Below are 20,952 nucleotides of genomic sequence, written 5' to 3'. Positions count from 1 at the left end.
TCTAGGGAACATGTAGTTAATAAAAAGAGTGAACTTTTGGTAAACTGCAGTTCACCACCACACTACCAAAAGAAAACTTTCCATAGAGACTATGAATCTTTATCTACAGTTCAGAATGAAGTTTTATGTTCTGGTGCTTACTGATATGACTTCAGACAGGGAACAGAAAATCCTGTATTTTCATAAACAAAGTGAAAAATATCTCGTTTTCCACTCCCATGATTTTATTATAATATGTTAAGTTCAAAACACATCTGAATTACATATCATGACTGAGATACTTACACTACTGGCCATTAAAATTGCTACAACACGAAGATGACGTGCTACAGAACGAAATTTAACCTACAGGAAAAAGATGCCGTGATACGCAAATGATTAGCTTTTCAGAGCATTCACACAAGGTTGGCGCCAGTGGCGGCACCTACAACGTACTGAAATGAGGAAAGTTTCCAACCGATTTCTCATACACAAACAGCAGTTGACCGGCGTTGACTGGTGAAACAATGTTGTGATGCCTCTTGTAAGGAGGAGAAATGCGTACCAACACGTTTCCGACTTTAATAAATTTCGGATTGTAGCCCATCACGATTGCGGTTTATCGTATCACGCCACTGCCGCTCGAATTGGTCGAGATCCAATGACTGTTAGCAGAATATGGAATCGGTGGATTCAGGAGGGTAATACGGAACACCTTGCTGGATCCCAATGGCCTCGTATCACTAGCAGTCGAGATGACAGGCATCTTATCCACATGGCTGCAACAGATCGTGCAGCCATGTCTCGATCCCTGAGTCAACAGATGGGGACGTTTGCAATACAACAACCTTCTGCACGAAGAGTTCGACGACGTTTGCAGTAGTATGGACTATCTGCTCAGAGACCATAGCTGTGGTTACCCTTGACGCTGCATCACAGACAGGAGCGCCTGCGATGGTGTACTCAACGACGAACCTGGGTGCACGAATGGCAAAACATCATTTTTTCAGATGAATCTAGGCTGTGTTTACAGCATCATGATGGTCGCATCCATGATTGTGACATCGCAGTGAATACACATTGGAAGCATGTACTCATCATCGCCATACAGGCTTATCACCCGGAGTGATGGTGTGGGGTGCCATTGGTTACACATCTCGGTCACCCCTTGTTCACATTGACAGCACTTCGAGCAGTGGACGTTACATTTCAGATGTGTTACGACCCGTCGCCCTACCCTTAATTCGATCCCTGCAAAACCCTACATTTCAGCAGGATAATGCACGACCGCATTTTTCAGATCCTATATGGGCCTTTCTGGATACAGAAAATGTTCGACTGTCGCCCTGGCCAGCACATTCTCCAGTTCTCTCACCAATTGGAAACGACTGGTCAATGGTGACCGAGCAACGGGCTCGTCGCAATATGCCAGTCACTACTCTTGATGTGCTGTGGTATCGTGTTGAGGCTGCATGGGCAGCTGTAGCTGCACACGTCATTCAAGCTCTGTTTGACTCAATGCCCAGGTATATCAATGCCATTATTAAAGCCAGAGGTGGTCGTTCTCGGTGCTGATTTCTCAGGATCTATGCACCCAAATTGCGTGAAAATGTAATCACATGTCAGTTCTAGTATAATATGTTTGTCCAATGAATAACCGTTTATCAACTGCATTTCTTCTTGGTGTAGCAATTTTAATGGCCAGTAGTGTAACTTGTCTTCAAGGAATCCCTCTTCAGAGCAATTATATATCCTTGAATGTCTCAGTTATTGTTTCGTTCCATGCTTGTTTAGACACTGCTATCGAAATTTTAAATTTTTGTAACTTATTTTTGCTGTCAGAAATCGCATTTTCGCTACAAGCTGTTCATGTGGTAAAATTAGTATCATCATAAAAGCATTTTTTCCGTGTTATATGAGGAGTTACAAGGACAAGAGGTATTTTTTCTTTTATTGTTAGTTTATCCCCATCACTCCATATGCATGTGGGGCCAGATGGGCTGTCAGGGGTATAATATTTTGCTTTTCAGCCAAGTGAATATAAAAAAAATACAAATGAGAAACAAAATTTGTGGTTGTTTTATTTTAAATTAAAAATCAAAAATGGACTGCTAAAAAACAACTAATTTCGGGATCCTGTTGAACACAGGTGAGAACAGTAAGAGTACGAGCTTCATTTTTACTGTATTCACGATGACAAGGTGGATGGTGCATATATCCATTTCGACCTCATTGAGTGCAATTTCGAATAATATTTTCACTTGGATGTTGTGTGTTTGGGAAACGATCTGCTACAATTGTGCAGCTGCACCGTAATTGTTATGAAATTCACCTAAAATTAACATCATATAAACAATCTCTGTAAGAGGCTAGTGAGCCATGTTTGGCTAAGGAATAATTTACTTTCATCAGTTCATGTTTACAGTTCACAATCTGAAAGTGAAGAGACGTCTGATCGCACTGCACTGACCTTTATACTGACTCATAGTTCGCCGTTTGGCCACGGGGAGTAATGCAATTGTGAAGAGTTCCCCAACGAGATTTTAATACCATTCCGCCTCCCGCCATCAAAAACTGTGGATAGGATACATTTTGTAAAAAAATAGCTTAATTTGGCTTAAAGAAAGAATTGGTGCACATTTTTTTCGATTTGATACGTCTTTCTAGGATAATTCTAAATTAATCATAGTTTTTCCCCAATTTTACTTTTTTTCTCGATTTCAGCACCATCTGTCAATGGCTTAAAAAAATGTTTCGGACAAAACTTGATTACTTTTTATGGAGTTCCCGAATCTGCAATAAAAAATTGGTGTTTCCATTTAAGACTTAAAAGTTTACCCCCACTCCACCAAAAGGGGGTGGGGGCTCGAGGCCCTGTGTAGTATCATTTGATGTCCCTCTTTGAGCTTACGAACTTGTCTTACCTACTATTTTTAACTGATGTATAGTTTTCGAGATAATCTCATCCGAACCTTCAGATGGACCGACAGTATATATATATACCTTTTTAAAAAACACTGCAGAAATGTGAAATTTTTATGTAAAGATAAACGCTGAAGTGCTACACTCTCACTTAAAATCTGAAGGAGTTGCAGTCAGTGAGAAGTGCTGTTGGAAAAAAGACTATGTTCCACATGGTTGAGGAGTGTGGGTAGAGAGACAGGAACTGTCAGGTAGGGAAACGATGGAGATAATAGGAGGAGGAGAGGTGGATAGTGGAAACACAGACAGTTATGAATGAGGAGGGTAATGGTTACACGAGGAAAGGAATACGTATGGATGGAGAGGGAGAAGGAGAGGGGGGCTTGATGGTTAGTGGGATAGGTGTGGAAGAGCTAAAGTTGGTAGGAGGGATAAATATTGAGGCACATCGCATTGTCAAGGACAGGGAGGTGCTTGAAGTTGCATTGAGATAGAATAAGGAGTGTGTGTAGGAGTAGGGCCAGAGGGACATTTTTGTGAAGGATTAACAGTATATGAGGGTTTGTGATCAGAGGATAGACAATGGGGTTATTGGAATATAGTTTGCAAATAGTACAGGAGATGCAGTGTTGTTCAGTGTGGGTCGGAGGGGTGGATATTTGAAAGCATCGCAGAGGATCCAAGTGGGGAAAGGTAAACGGATGTGGAAAGTGAGATGGAGTCCATGGTGTTGAAGAATTTGGACAGACTTACAGAACTTGGGTGAGGTGCAGATCCCAGCAACATTCACACAGCAGAGAATGGGTTATATCAGGGCATGGAGAATAGTGTAGGGGTGTCATCCTCAAGTTTGGCCTATTAGTAGTTTTAGTATATTATGGGCTTTCTGTTGGATGGTTAGTAGACGCGGCCTCCACATCTGTTGCCAGTTGAGACTTCGTCCAAAATATTGTAGTGCATCCCAGTAGGTATTTATGTGTCTCCATGCCCACTCACAAACAATTTCACCAGTCGTCAGGTTCACCATGTAACTCTCGAAGTACATTGATATTTGAAATCAACTGATGCATTAACAACCACTATCTTGACTATTTAGATCGTTCTTGCTACCTCTGTCACTTTATTAACAATTTTAAGGGTGAGGAGCACAGGCCACAGCATAATTTCCTGCACTGTCAATATAGCGTCATGAACTTAAATACTCTTTTTGGGGGAGTAGCTGCTTGTCATTGAATGTTCTTTCCTAGGCCAACAGAAGGTGCGCCTGCAGTAGACAGTCTGTATTGAAATTGTGTCGTATAAGCACACGAGATTTGCGACTTTTTACTACATAGACAGATATTTGTGCAGATTATTGGGTGCTGAGCGGCCTTTACTTAAAAGAAAGCAATTACATTAAGGCATATACATACTAGACCAAAGAAGGCCAACGGAAGACAGCAAACCATTTCGCTAGCCTAGATTTGCTTAGTGTATATGTGCAGCAAATCAGAGCCAATGAAGCGTTTGGCCTTGGTTGTGCTTCGGTCTACTGAAGGTAACTTCAAAGCATGGTGGTCGGTTGCCGCTGGGACCTCTCCCCTAGTGAGAACAACACGTCGAATGTCCTTTGGTTCAGTGACGATTAGTGTTGCCAATTTAGTGGATTTTCCACTAAAACTGGTGGTTTCTACCCTTCTTTTAATGGCGAAATATTGCTTCTAGTGGCTGGTGGGTTTTTGGTGGTGTAGCAGAATTCAGTTTCAGTTACTGAAAATGCAGTCTCTCAACCATTGACCTATTTATATGCTTCGAAATATGTTACTTCTACTTCATTTGGTTTCAGGAGCTTTAGCTGCAAAGACAACACTGATGCATTACAATGTGACATCAAACGATCCTTCACACTCAATACACTACATGCAGGGATTCCCTATAGAATGAACAGTATTTAGTAGCACCTAGTTATAGTTCATTTGACGAGCAAAAGCGGCTTGCACAGGTGCAGGGAGTGCAGCAACCAGTTTCAAATAATGTGTGCTCACGTATTCGATTGTCGCTTTGAATACCCACTGAGCACTTCTTGGCTCACGCAGGGTGCATCACTTCAGATGTGCATAAAAGGTAACTCGACTGTCGTCGTTCGGTGTGTGCACTATACAATCGTGACTCTCGGTGTATGGTATTATTTCACGACTATACCGAAACCACAATATACACAGTAGTTTCGAGATTCTTGGCTTCAAGACCAACAATTCAAAGATTGGCTTCCAGTTATTGAAAGTACTATGTGTCAGACAGTGAAGTGCAAATTTTGTGGTATAGTTTTAAGGAGTCACTATGGAAATTTGAAGTCTCATGGGATGTCAAAGAAACATCTACAAAATAAAAAGTAAGCTACCCTTTTTATTAAATTGATTAGTCATTCATTGATCGGTTTTATATCATTGACCTGTCTTTGACTAAGTAAATTGTTGCAGGTTGTAACGATGCAGCCTGAAATTGCTTTTAAGTCACAGCCCATTGGCAATAAATCAAGGAAGAAGCAAGACTTGCATTGAAACTCTCTGGCAGATTAAAACAGTGTGTCAGACCGAGACTCGAACTCGGGACCTTTGCCTTTCGCAGGCAAGTGCTCTACCATCTGAGCTACCCAAGCACGACTCACGCCCCGTCCTCACAGATTTACTTCTGCCAGTACCTTGTCTCCTATCTTCCAAACTTTACAGAAGCTCTCCTGCGAACCCTGCAGAACTAGCACTCCTGAGAGAAAGGATATTGGAGAGACATGGCTTAGCCACAGTCTGGGAAATGTTTCCAGAACGAGATTTTCATGCTCCAGCGGAGTATGCGCTGATATGAAACTTCCTGGCAGATTAAAACTGTGTACCGGACCGAGACTCGAACTCGGGACATATAGTAGACCGTTTTCTCCCACATGGTCACAGTCGTGAATAAGATATCGAAAAAGTTCAGCTGGGCGGAACTAAGTCCACCTCAGGTATGAAAAACGTGTTGGCAACGCATTTCGCTGGTGTTCTAAAAGAAGATTACAAAGATCGACCATTTAGCTTATTAACTGATGAATCTACTGATACTGCTGTACACAAATATTTGGGATTGCTCATAGTTTATTACAGTAAATTACACCATAAAATAGTATCTACGTACCTTGACATTGCTGAACTGCGTGAGGGTAATGCTGAAGCTATTGTCTCTGCTATAAAGAAGACACTTCAATGATTCGATTTGTGACCTGAAAATTTAATCAACCTTGGTACAGATAATGCCTCTGTTATTGTTGGAGTAAATAACAGAGTATTTACGAAATTTAAAGAAATATACCACACCTGATTTGAGTATGTTGCTTGTACCATTCCTTGCAACTAGCTGTTTCAGTTGCTCCAAAAACATTTTTACTGAGAAATTTGGAATTTTTAACTAAAGAGACAGACAATCTCTTAATAAGGAGCTATACAAAACCATCAACGATGGACAGAAACCGTTGAAAATAGTTCAAGCATGCCAGACAAGATGGTTGTCAATAGAATCCACTGTATCAAGAATATACACGCAATGTACAGAGCTAAAAACACATTTTTTCTGTAGCTTAAATCCGCAAAAGGTGGCACATGACAGAGTTATTGGACACTATGTTTGTTAATGAGATTAATAGGCATATGTTTCATTTTTACATCCAATATTAATTGAAATACACAGAGTCAATAAAATGTTCGAGTCAACTCTTTGAGTTGACCAACCTCATAGACATGCTTATCAGCAAAGTTACGTAACCTGCAAATAAAGCTAACATTTGTACTCAAAATATTCATGATTCCTTCCATCGAAGATGTTATCTGGAATTCCACTTTGAAAAGTAGCTGCTTGAAATGAGAGAAAAAGTATTACCACTGGAAGATGAGGAAATGTCTAATCGGTGCATAACATTTATAGTAAGTCTGATTGAAGAAATAAAAAACAGGTTACCAGAAAATTTGATGTTCATGAAAAACATTCCAGAATAAGTATTGAACAAGCACTTAACCACAAAAAAGAAAATCTAATTGATATAATAGTTCAGCTCAATCAAAGTGTTCAATTTATAGCAAGAATGGATGATCAATGGCGACAAATTCTTTTGCTGAACTAGAACGAGACCAAAGACACATAAAAATTTGGAACGAAGTATTGCATTTCAAAGATACTCAAGGGGAATCCAGATTTGAGGAATTAGCGACTTCTACGATCTCTCTCCTAATATTGCATCATTCCAATGCCGATGTTGAGTGACTATTAGTAGTATGAATGTAATAAAAAAACAAGCAGAGGAATAGAATGAAGTTAAATCTTTTAACTGCTGGTTCCAGGTTTGAAGGAATATCCTGCTACGAAAATGAAATTCCAATAAACATTGTAAAACAAGTCAGTACCAAAGAATCGTATCAATCTGAAAATGACAATGATGATGATGCAGACAAAAATGATTCATCTGAAGAAGATGAATTCGTTAAATAATTAGCTTTTGTTATAGAACTCTTTGTATGTTCCTAACCTTGACTTGCTGATTTATTTACTGTAAGTTCATTTAATGATTGTGGATATTTTATTATGGTACTTATTAATAAAGGAAACTAATTACTAACATACTTTTTGTTTTCTTTCATAATAATTTTAAAAAATTGTTAGTGGAAATTTTATCGATTATGAAAGTAGGGGTATTTTTGGTAGTAGTTTTCTGGTGGTTTTTTTCACTTGAAACTGGTGTTGAGCTCACTTTAACTGTTGGCAACATATAACGATTTGTTGTCTCTAGAATGGGCCTGTATTTAAGGGTTTCAGTACCGCCACAAGTCACACTTAGCATTTTTTATTGATTAGTTTCACTCTTTAATTTAACATGAAACTCTGGAATTTAGAGTTTAAATTACAGCAGTTGGCTGCGAAATTAAAGAGCGAAACCAGTCAATAAAACATACTAAATGCGATTTGTGGCTCTACTCATAAAATTAAATTAAACAGTCACTGTTTCCACCTACAAGTAATACCATCTCTCGCTTAGGGTGTGTATTTTATTGTGTTAAAAAATACTGGAGTACAGAGTGAAATATGGAGACAGCACTAAAGCTGATAGAGTTTATTGTGAATGGAATTGTTGATGGGCTCCTATGAACTCTGGTTATAAAAACAAACTGAAGAGATTAGACGCCTGGAGGAAAATAACTCAGCTATTAGAAAGTAGTGAATGCACAACGTGATAAAGAATACAGTGTCGTTATTGACATCTTTTCCCCATGAACGACAAAGAGAAAGAAAACTGGAAGTGACTATTAACTTAATGCTGAACTTCTAAAAAACGTGCTATCGTTCGAAATTTTAGTAGTAGTATTAGCGCTAGTACTAGGGCCTACACAATTCAATGACAATTCGTAATCTGTAGTTTTCATGATTTAAAAATTATGAAATAGCCGATGTTGCGATTCAGCTTTAAGGGAGACATTTAGTCACATCACGCTGCTCATTAGTTTTAAGAGAGGTCGTTCACCAGCGTCTTTCCTCCTTCTTCTTTTTCTGATGATCATCTTCTTGCAGCAAAACAAACTCTGCTCATGCGACGACTTAAAGCCTTTTCTTCCCTCACAATATCGGCCGATAAAATTAGAATTAACACGCGTTTTTACAACAACAAAAAACAGGAGCAACAATGGCTAGTTGCAAGAGTCAATTATGGTTCCAAATGGTCCAGTCCCTTGGCTTCACTCCTTTTGTCAGGTGTGGATGAGAGGCCGAACGTCAGTGCAATGGCGACCAACTTACGGCTGAATACAGTCTCTGTCGTTCGTTGGCCTTCGTTGCCCTAGTGTGTACGCAGCTTTACACACTCCATTATCAGTTATCTACAAGTTAAGATATCTGTAACATAAACACTGGAGTTTACTGGAAATTACGCCTCATTTCAAATAAATCGTAGAACGAGTGAATAAAGAGATATTGTTTTACATCATTTTTGAATACCTAGTTTGTTATTTGTCACTGTGTAACTGAATTACACACGCAAGCATGGTATCACGGAACATGTAATCTGTTGTACATACAGATGGCGAATATATTACACATTGTGCAAGTTCTCAATGCATGTGCACCTCTTTTATCGAGTGCTTTGAACGTGTAAATCAGTGAAAATAATTACGTCGTTGTTTGTTTATGACTGTTGAGTGTGGTACACCTCGCAATTTTGTCGGGTTGTTGTAACAGTGGTATCGTGCATGCCCTGATCCTTCCAGAATTATAATTTTACTTTCCATGTTTCTGTTACACAGGGATATTTAAAATCACCTTCATCAGCACTGTAGTTGTTATTTTACATGTCGTGTGTAAGTATTATGTAATGTACACTTGTGTTTTGTGGTCTATTTCTCATTACAGATCAGTAAACGCCCAGTTAATGATTTTCATACAATACTTTTGTAGCGATAAAAGTGAAACTGATCGTAACATGAGACCCCTAGAAAATGACGATGTTGAAGACCACGTAGAAAAAATGTTAAAGAAGACAGGATGCCTAGCGTTACATTACAAGGTTCAGGTATGCTGATACTGTTACCTTTTTATGATGCTTTCATTTCTACTGGTGTATATTATCACTAGTAGAACTTGCTGTGTTATTGAGGACTATTAAGAGAATTTGATTCGGCTGTGGGATTTCGAAATTAGCCCAAACAGTCAATTTTATACGTTATCTGCCTCTGCTAAACTGTCTTTTTTTATATAGCATTTAATAACTACAGTATTATAACAGCTTGTCTGAACAGTATTGCATTATATTTATTCGCAACCTGCTGCTTGTTGACGAAACTCTTGTTTTGTCCATATGATTTTCAGTAAGGCAGATTACTGAAGTATATACAATGTTACTCTCAAATAATTCGCTTTTGAGTTGTGTGTTAACGTCATGCATATATGTGTCCAGCTTCACTGGTAGCTCTTTTCACTGAAGTAGCACAGCCTGTAATACTCTTTTTTATGAGGGCTTATGTGAACATCCCGTATCAGTATATAATACATAGCCAGGCACTCATTTGGCTGGTGGTTGTCATTTGAATTATAGTCGTATTCTTAGTCAACATTTCACCTTCACTAGTCTTTGTTTGTATCTGACTGCATCTACACATATGTAACTGTTGTAAAAGATTTCTTTAACTGTAGAAAATAATCGTGTTGCATAGTAAATAATAACAATAGTAATAATAAAAGTAATAATACCTTTCCTGTATTCTAGGAATGTATTGCTGAAACACAAGACTGGAGAAAGTGTCAAGATGTTGTGAATGAATTTCGTAATTGTATGGAAGTGTACAGGAAGAAACAGATTAGTGCTGAAGGAAATTGAGAAATCTAAAAGTTAATGACATGGATGTCTACACGGCCTTCTTTGCAGGGGCAGGAATAGCCTTCACTTGTCAGCTTCTTTTGAGCAGGGGCATCTTTAAAAAAAGCAGTATTTGGAAGGTTGCAATAGCAGCAGCACAGACAGGACATAATGTGAAAATGGTATTAATTGTCAGACCTGATTTACAAATGGGCAAAGGGAAAGTGGCTTCTCAGTGTGCCCATGCAGCTTTGTCTTGTTACAAAAGGTGCCAGACGAGAGCTCCAGATATTTTAAATTTATGGGAGTGTGTAGGCCAGCCTAAAATAATTGTCAAAGGAGATAAGGATGGAGAAGAGTGTTTATTAGAACTCAGGAGAAAAGCAGAAGAGCTAAATCTTGTTTCATGTCTCATACGAGATGCAGGAAGAACTCAATTAGAACCTGGATGTGCAACTGTTCTAGGAATAGGCCCAGGACCTAGTCCGTTAGTAGATAAAGTGACGAAACACCTTAAATTGTTGTAATCATTTTATGTAGAGCATATAGTCACAGTTTCATGTACAAATATATGTTAAACATGGATTCAGTTTCTCCATTTCTGTACTTCTAAGTTTTGACAAACAAAGCCGCTAAAGGTGCAGGAGACCAAATTGTCTTTTCATGTTTTTGCTGACATTTGAATGGGGGGGGGGGGGGGGGGGGATTGTCAGAGAAAAGTCTGTATTTACGATTAATATTAATATGCTTCAGTTGATAACTGAGCACATTTTAGAGGTTTTTAAGAAGCAGTGTGATGCTAAAATAAACTAGGGAGACTCCAGATTCGAATAACAACAATATAAGGAATAGGGTAGATTGGTACTCACTGTAAAGACGACCCACTAAGTTGCAGACAAGCACAACAAAAAGACTATTACACGTGCATCTATCACCCAAACCTTTCCTCAGCAAAGTAAACATACATACAAGCAAGAACACTTCTTGCACACTCAGCCACAATCACTGGCAACTCTGAGTGGAATCTGGTCGGAGCTGCTGGTGATGGCGGCCGAGTGTGCGTTGAGGTGTTCTTGGTTGTGTGCTGCCAGTGATGGTGGCTAAGTCTGCATGAAGTGTTCATGGTTGTGTGAATGTGTGTGTTTATTTTCTGAGGAAGGCTTTGGCCAACAGCTGCATCTGTATTAGGTTTTTCATTGTGGCTGTCACCAACTTAGTGGGACATCTTTATGGTGGGTTGCAATCTCTCTTATTCCTGATATCCTATAAAAAAAAGTGATTTTCCTTTGTAGGTTTCACATTAGGAGTCCAATGGTTTGGTTTTGGTTCTTTTCTTTTATACTTAAATGTGCATTTTTGCTATTTGTGAGCCTTTTACAAGAGCCAAGACAAATTCCATCTTGCTCCGATTCTCTGTTGTATTGCCTTATACCTGGCCTGGGGAAGACAAGGCCTTGTTGCTGCCAGTAGGACCATTGTGATTGGAGTCCTATTAAACAGGTTTTACTTTTTTTCTCAAGTTCCAAGGGACCACTTGTATTGTAACTACTCAGTTATGAAATAAGTCACAAACTGCAGAAGATAAGTGTGGTCTTTACCATTAGTGTAGCGAACAGTTCTATATTCTGAAATCATTTAGGAAAGTGATAAGACTACTGTGAGTCTGCAGGTTAACAGGAAGTGTATGAACATACTAAGTATGGAACTCCACAACTGCACTGCTACTGAAGACATACTGCACTTGCGCATAACAGTGCTACAAAACCCCTCTCTTCCGTGTCCAACTGTCAATCACTTCATTATTCTGATTCAATATACATACATTTTCTACAATAATGAATTATTTACAGGCTGCTATTAAATAATTGATGTGAGGTTAATGGCAGTTCTTACATTTAAGTAACAGTTACAACAAAAGGCTGTCAACTAGACCGAGGAACTGTGGTATGGAATAAGGAGAGTGTTCCAAAAGGGAGCCTTGCAATTTCAGCTTAAAAATTTGGATTTTCCATAGTTTTAGTGGAATCTGGTGAATATGTAACACTTGTCAATGGAGTAGTTACGACTGTGTTATCAAAGTACAAATATTTTTTCTCCCTCATATTCACTGAGTAAATGCTGTAGTTGGTTTTCAATGAGCCCATTTAATTACCTCCTAATCTTGTTGAATGATAAAAAAATAGTCAAAATTCTGATGCACACTAATAACAATTTGCAAGAACTTCAGAAACTGACACTGTAGATTTACCATGAGAGACAAAAGAGGGAAGTAAACCATCCTTCATGTTAAAGTGACAGTAGCAATTAATCTCTTAGTGAAGACAGCAGTGCTTGATTTCTGCACAAGATCCTGAACATGAGGCTTTGAAAAAATCTTTTATCCATCTTTAGTTCTAATAAATTAAAATACTTGATATCACTGACCTTTCAACCAGCTGGTTTTGATAACTTGACACTTTTAGGAGAGTTCTGCCTCTGAAAGTATAAGCTTACTTGTTCCTAGAAAGATATGTTTACTTTAAGCCACACAGTGATACCACCTACTTGTTAATAGTTTATTAAGTGTCACTTGTCACCTGCAGAAATAAGTTTGCTTTACTCGTAATTATGATGCGTTCAGTTGCAAATCAGTGAGGTAACTGAAGAAATGCAATTGATTAAAAACAAAATCCCATAGCTCTCTGTGCTGTATCATGTTTCAATGAGAACTATGTTAGTTTGCACATAAATAACTTCTAGATAACAAGGGTAACCATCAGTAATAATTTATCTTCACATTAAGAAAAAGTATTGCACAATCAAATGTTTGTCAGTTCAAAACATCTCTTGTTCATCACACACAGAGAAATAGCATTTCTCTTTTTCATTCCACTCCAGACCTTTTGAAAGTGATATCAAAATATGCGAACTGATATGTGTTGCTAATCAGGAAAACAGTTTGTTGAAGAACCTTGAACAACCTCACTCCCATTTACTTTTCACTCTTCTCCTCTTTCCATTTCCTCTGTAGCCATTCATGCATCTTTTCATCCTACATCTTTATACTATACACCTCTTTACTTCTGTATGCATCCTCTTTGGTTTGAAGCTGGCACAGTACCTGCAGTAGAATATCTTTGGCTTCCCTCTGACAACCATGCCTCCATCCTTGCTACCTTCCCTGTTTTCCTTTCCCTGTTGCTTCATAACCTGGGTTGTGAGTAACTAAATCCACTTTCCCTTCTTCCCTTTCTTTCCCCTCTTTCCTCCCTGATGAAGGAACATTTATTCCGAAAGCTAGGAACTTAAATTTTCGGTTGTTTTTTGTGTTTCTATCGGCTGTACTGAGCTGAGGTAAGTACTGGCCAGCCCCTCTATCTCTTTGTTAGTAATTGTTTCACATCTTTATATGAGATTTTCCATTAATTAGTTAGACAACCTTGGTAGTTAGCAAGTCAAACTGACTGAGTTATACCTATTCCATTTTTAAAATGTGCCAGTGAGTATTTTAATCGGTCTGGAAAATCAGAGCTCCCAAGAAACCTATTACTCAAACGACTGTACAGTTGTTATGTATGATGTGTTCTCCAATGTCTACTTGATGTTTTATCATACCTATACAAAACTATAGATCACTTATTAATGAAGAGTAATTTCTTCGTTTCATATTTCCTGTAGCAGCATATCAGAAACAACTGTTCTGGAACATCAGCTCATACTTGCTGTTATCAAAGAAAATTCTGTTTAGTTTGCTCTCTACTGACAGGCAGTAGTTATGAAACATTTTGGATGACAAATAAACCATGTGGCAAATACCCTGATATTGATGTGAGATGAGTTAAAACAAGTGTTCAAGTAGTAGTCCATAAAGATTATATACTGGGACAGTATTAGAAGACTAGCAGACTTACTACTGAATGAAGCAACTCAGAACTTCTGAAATCACTGCATCATGTCAAGAAAGATAGATGGATGAAAACTGTAGATCAAGAATCTGACACATTCCAGCAGGTAAGCCTGGTGTGTCATTCATAAGCTGGATCACTCAAATACCTTCAGAAGATATGCAACACTTTATAGAAACCACCTTGTCCCAACTTCCAGCACAGCAGCAGATAAGAAATTCAGTGGAAAGTAAAAAAGCGAACTGCCTCAGCAACATGAGCTTGCTCCAACCATTTACACCTTCAGAAGTGCAGTAAGGCTTAAGCAACCTCCAGAAAGGCTTGTACGTCATACATCTGGAACCACTTAAAAATACTGTAGGCCACACACTAAAAGCTGACTTGGTGCTTTTTTAATCTGCACATTGGAATCAAGTGAGTAAGACTTCCACCACTCTTCAAGGAGACTAAAAGTTACTACATTGCTGAAGCTGGGAAGAGATGACAAGCTTCCACAAAAGCTACAGCAATTGCTCACTTCTTAATATGCTGACTATGACAAGACCACTGGTGGCCACATCAAGGCGTGACACTGTGGGCCTGCTGACAGCCACAGCAGAGCCTGAGCCTTAGCTAGATGCCATGGCGTGGCCTGGCAGTGAAATGTCTGTCACCAGTTGTGTGGCAGTCAATGTGTTAAACAAATTGATTGAACAGTTTATTCCAAACAGAATAACAGTGTCTGTTGGAAGTGATAATACTCTTTCTAAGCACTCATTTGAGAAGAAAGTGTTGGTCTTCCTAGGTGCAACGGCAGCAAATGAAGTTTGTGGACAGAGGACTTAATAATGAAATTTATCAAGGCAGTTGCCTGCATAAAAATCATCTTCTTACTGAATAATATGCTGAATAACTGCCTATCGCAAGCCCATTGCAACCACATGCAGAGTAAATTCTGCAAACTGAACAATGGCATGTTGCATAGTTCACTTCTGTGCCTTGTATTCAGCATAAATGCACACAACCTGCCAGAAAAGTGACGAGTCATACCAAAACCCTCTTACGTATCACTCACATAGGGATCTGAGGACAAGATTAGAATAATCACAGCATGCAAGAGGTATTCAAGCAATCATTTTCCGCACACTCCATAAGTGGAAAGTGAAGAAACCCTCATCGGACATTGGGACGTACCCTTTGCCATGCACTTCACAGTGGTTTTTGTGTATAGATGTGGAAGAGGACGGTCACAAAAATCATCATAAATGTTAAATGGATTTACCCCACTGTGATACAATGTGGTCTTTGCCTTCAAGAAAGAATGTTTGCAGTTGCCTGAGGAATCATGATTATACCTAGGCGTGCCCACATGTTGCCAAGTTTGTCTTTACACATCCTCCATATAGTCCCAGTCCCTCCCCATGTGATTACCATGTTTTTGGAGCCCTGAGGAAAGACATTTGTGGCTATCATTTTGCTTTGGATGAAGAGGTGTGCGCCTGGCTACACTCATGGTTTCTTAGGCCTTGTTTTATAGTGAGATAAATGTATTAACAGTAAAGGCAATTATTTGTGAGATAATAAATGGTTCACTTAATTTTTTTCATTTCATTTCATTTGATTGCCCCCTTTGCATATTACAGTTCAATATTACTCCTAATCATCTTTTTTTGGGGGGGGAGGGGGTAGATTACCGTTGGTAAGTCACTTACCTACTGACATCAAATTCAGGAAACAGCTGCAAATGTGAAAAGTAATCATTTATTGTAGATGTCAACTGCTACTTCGTGGGCACCGACAAAAACACTGACAGCAGCAGCATTGGACTTAGTTTACACATTAGCTGAGTATTGGGTACCCAAATGGCACAATAGTTCCCACATTTCCCTACTAGACTGCATGGAGAAACCATGCACATTGTATGTGATGCACTTCTGCCTTCAACTGTTCACTGGACCCACACTGCTAAACAATGTTAGTCTACCTCATATAAGAAGACAGCAAGTTCTCTCAGTTATGGGTAAGAATGCATAACAACCAGACTCTTGCCTTAAATAGTACAATCCAGGATGGTTCTACAATCCAGCTCACATGTTATCAACCAGTTTGGTGAACTGTTGTTAGCCTTTGCTTTCAAACCCCCTCCCCCAACAACTGCCTGGAAATCGGAGTGTTTGTGTCCACCTCAGAAAGGTTTCTTTCTGCTCAAACTGATGGGTTTCAAAGATCTGCATTCCATCTGGCACAAACTCAATCCCATCAGACAAGGAGCAGCAAGAATTACTGTTGCTATGCACAGGAATGATTGCAAGACTCCCCAAGCTATGATACACACAGTACAGAACTATCCCTAGTTTGCTTTAATTGGATCCTAGGAAGAATCCCATCAGACAGGCTGGCTCCAAAGCAATCAAGTGGCTACAAAATCAGTCTCTGAACTTGTACATCACAATGGCTACCAACTGGTTCACATCTTAACGGGACCAAAAATGTTCATAATGGGTGGTCTGCTGATGTGTACCTTGATTTAACAGCTTAAAATTTGTTCATTATTATTGATAAAGGCCATCTCACACTTCAGAGAAATGGGTTGGATACAACCACACTCCTCAGGGAATACCAGCTGTAAGACCTTTGCAAACATTGTCCCCTCAAATTCCATGGACTGAAAATGTGGTAACTTGTCGGATGAACACATTTATGGCTGAATGTAAATGATGCAAACTGATACATTTATCTAAGCCATGTCTCCGCAATATCCTTTCTTCCAGAAGTGCTAGTTCTGCAAGGTTCATAAGAGAGCTGTGAAGTTTGGAAGGTAGGAGACGAGGTACTGGCGGAATTAAAGCTGTGAGGATGGGGAGTGAGTCGTGCTGGGGTAGCTCAGTTGGTAGAGCACTTGCCCGCGAAAGGCAAAGGTCCCGAGTTCGAGTCTCGGTCCGGCATACCGTTTTAATCTGCCAGAAAGTTTCATATTAGCGCACACTCCGCTGTAGAGTGAAAATTTCATTCTACATTTATCTAAGGCTTCAGGGTGCCTGCTAGGAGTACTGCGTATAAGCTGATGCTCTGAATTTGGGATGAGCCAGAAGTTTACTCTGGCAGCTAAAACTGGAAATTTGTGTATCCATATAGAACAATGTGTCAGATGTCTGAGATAGCATGAAATCAATGTGGCCAACCTTTTCACGTCACTGCAAATTGCTGCTGCAGCAGGCTACTGAAGGTACATGACTTTTTTTTGTCCTATAATCTTAATGCTGCCAAGAGAACACGCTTATTTAAATGACTTCGACAAAGGGTAGATCGTTTTGCTGATTACTGGGAAAGGAGATAATGGAAATGACAAAGCTTATTTGATGTTAATGTGATGCCATGATTATATTTCAAAAGTAGAAGAATGACTGACACATTTTGTAGACAAGATGTTTGTTGTCTTTCCAATAATGTAGATGTTAAAGGCCTGTCCTTTATGAAAATTAGAATTTGTGGCAGTGTGTTGTTCAACTGGTACATTGGTGGGAGAAAGTGTTTCAGGGAACACACAGTTCACTGGTTGTTGCAAATAACGTTCCACATCACACAGCCTTGCATGCACGGTGGTGTAGATCTCTTACTATTGTTGGAGTCACGTATGATTGTGGTCAAGTTTAGGCTTGTTCTGCACATCTATGTCGCACATTTCTTACAACCAGGAAGCATTCAGTAGTGTTCTCAGCACTCTGCTGCGAATGTCGTAACCAATGCAAGCTTAAACGTGGTCATAGCAAGTTATTTAGTGAATTTTTATTCTTTTTGTCATGAGTTATCAAGACTGATGGTGGTGGTACATGACAAATTCTGCACAAGCAAGCAAGACATAACTTTTTAGTATAAATGCTTTCTTCAAGTGCAGAACATGTGTGTGTACTTCCTGCAGCTGTGGCTTGGACCAGGCAATTCCTGTCCGTATCTTGAGCTGTGAAAACTGCCATCGTTCATGAACCAGACTACAGAATCCATTAAAACCCCAATGGGCCCAGGAACATGGTGATTGACTTTTCAATGAAGGAAACAGTAAAATATTTCAGGAGAAAAATCATATACTGGATGGTGATTGTACTTGTGGTTTTTACAGAAAGCCCACAATAAAATGGACTTCAGTTACCTTAGTGGTCCATGACTTCTCCTCCAGACCTTTTTTTTATCATGACAAATATCCATGTGTAAAAAAGCAGCAATGTACTATCATGGTTTGATGAGTACAAGCTAGGGCAATTCACAAACCAGCATCTCAAGTTAGAGCAGTGGTCATCAAACTGCGGCCCGGAGTCCGAATGCGGCCTATGGTTCTCAGCCATATGTTACAATGACATTGATTCAGGCTGCATTCAGCCGAAGATCTCTAGATCACTGATCTGGAGGAATACCATGATGATGTGCATTATCTAATACCAGCAGCCTTCAACAAAATGCTTGGCAGAGCATGTGACAGCAAAAACTACATCTATGTTGTATGCTGAAAGTGAAACAACACTTATTTGGGTGGTCGTAGCATTCATCTATTGTAATTTTAAAAAATGCTGCATTTTCACCATATTACAAGTGTTCCAGCATTTTCGTGTATAGTGGTTGGGGGGAGAGAGAATGAGAATTGTCCAGAGCTCAAGTAATTATCGTTTAGCCGCACCAAAAATTATCTACCCAGAAAGACAGGTATAGAATAGATAGGTGTGTGTGTGTGTGTGTGTGTGTGTGTGTGTGTGTGTGTGTGTAGAATGTTGTGGTAGTTCTGATGCATTTATTCAGTGTTAATTCCTTTTAGTTTTGGTATACGGCTTGGTACTTACCTTTTCTCCCCAACGATGTAGAACAATGCTTGCGTGGCTGCGGCGTCTATCCTCTCTTCACGTTGACTTTGTCTACGAAAAGGTTCATTTAAAAATGCAAGTCCCTGTCACATTGGGAGAAAGATAGATATAATCATACCCCCTACAATATCTTTGCAACATGGAGATGGTACAAATATTTATATATGTAGCTCATGTAAAGAACCTACACAACACCCTCCCCCCCCCCCCCCCACACACACAGGCATGATCCATATCACTCAACGTCGGTATACAGTGGTGGTGCATCCACGCTGTATGTCCCTTTTCTGAACTTGAAACTCTTGGCCTGTTAGGCAGGGTACTGTGACCTTTATTTGTAGCCAAGCTTACATTGTTTACTCCCGGAACATGTCATTACGTATTATGTATATCTCATTTTGTTTAATGTACACTTTACAAGTTATTACCACTATTTAAAAAAAAATAAATAAATAAAAAAAAAAAGATTGCGAAGGCAGGCACATTTGATTTCAGAGTCTGTAATTTGATTATTGTAATCTAACCACTGCTATTGTAACATTGTCCAGCATGTGCACCTCATGTGACATATTCTGTGCACAAACTTGAGTTTGTTAACGTTGCAGTGAAGCAGAGCTGACTATGAGCCTACTACAATTTCACTTGTTTAACCTAAGCCTATAAAAGTTTTCATCTCATTGCTGCAACGTGGTGTGTTGAGGCTTGTGCATAGTGAAACTGTCAATGCTGTGGCGAAGAGGTTCATCGTTTACGGCCCAGGCATTTGTTCCTGTCGTAATCCACATATTTCAGTGGTTGAACCAGGCTCATTCTATTAGCATCCTAAAGATAGCTGAATGGGTTCAAGGTAGGTCTCCAATGCCTTTATTCTTTTCCATACACTCACTGTGGTAAAAGTTTTTTTTATGGGAACTCACATGGAATTATGGGTTTCAAACCTTCACAAAATGTTTGTAGCAAATTCACAGTTATTAGTTCACATAAGCAGTCCTGGAAAACATTCAACTTCACATTGCGTCATGTTTTCTTTACATTTCATCATTGTTACGATATCATAAGCATATACATTTTGAAATATATTGACACATGAGTGTGCATATTTCTTACTCCGTACAGATACATTTCAACATGACATTTACATTCTTTACATCAATATCATACAAAATTTACATAAACACACATGACAGTTAATATTACATACATTTATTGTGATTTTATGTCACATAACATCCTTCACTTTTTATATCATTTTTGCTCTCAGGCATTCCCTTTTTGAATGTTCATTTGTCAACATTCTGTATTAGTAGTCTCATCTTACTTTAACATGCACAGGTTGTCATTTTTTCAGTCTCATTTCCCACCATTGACAAAATATTTGCGTACAACATTATCACATAATATGTATAAGTTCTGTGTTCATACAGTGCAAATAACACGAGTATCCATCATTACAGATGCCAAGGAAAGAAAGCTTCATAACATGAATTAGCGATAAGCTTACATAACTACGCTTAGCTACACATCTGACAAGTTTCCTTAGTGTGTCCTGCTCTCCAGGAAACGTTTTACTCTACCACTGCAGTCCATTGAGTATATTATTTCATAGTTATCTGCTTGTCTTAATCCACTTACTTTGTGTTTACTGTCTACTGATACATTCTGGCAATACAGTATTGTTTTATACAACTGTCATAACTGACAATTTCTCCTGTTTTGGTCGCCAGATATAGTGGTTGGGGTATTGTAACTTAACAAAATAGTGAGAGAGTGCAATTATATATGTCTTTATCACACCAGCTCAAAAGACTTGACAGACACAGATTGGTGAAAAAAGACAAATGAGATAAAAAAAATGATAGTTTTTTTTTAATTTTCTGTCAGCATAGATATAATCATACCTCCCAATAATATCTGTATTGCACAGGGATGATGCAAATGTTTGTTTATTTGCATAGGTCATTTAAGGACCCTACACACATGCAACACGATTTGT

General features: G+C 39.0%; 1 long non-coding RNA gene and 1 other non-coding gene across 4 annotated transcripts; both read left to right on the top strand.

The window, feature by feature from the left end:
* The first annotated feature begins 8,645 nt into the window (after positions 1 to 8,645).
* On the top strand, positions 8,646 to 9,442 carry LOC126336975 (uncharacterized). Of its 3 annotated transcripts, none has more exons than XR_007565028.1 (2): positions 8,646 to 8,737; positions 9,304 to 9,442. It is a non-coding gene; the product is annotated as an uncharacterized LOC126336975 (long non-coding RNA). The 3 variants fall into 3 exon arrangements; XR_007565027.1 differs by having other exon boundaries at positions 8,646 to 8,741; XR_007565026.1 differs by lacking the exon at positions 8,646 to 8,737 and adding an exon at positions 8,748 to 8,853.
* Positions 9,443 to 16,980: 7,538 nt separating this feature from the next.
* On the top strand, positions 16,981 to 17,055 carry Trnas-cga (transfer RNA serine (anticodon CGA)). Its single transcript has one exon. It is a non-coding gene; the product is annotated as a tRNA-Ser (tRNA).
* Positions 17,056 to 20,952: the final 3,897 nt, after the last annotated feature.

Source organism: Schistocerca gregaria, chromosome 2 (genome assembly GCF_023897955.1).
Source record: "Schistocerca gregaria isolate iqSchGreg1 chromosome 2, iqSchGreg1.2, whole genome shotgun sequence".
NCBI lineage: Eukaryota > Metazoa > Arthropoda > Insecta > Orthoptera > Acrididae > Schistocerca > Schistocerca gregaria.
This window is presented reverse-complemented; position numbering and strand designations above follow the sequence as displayed.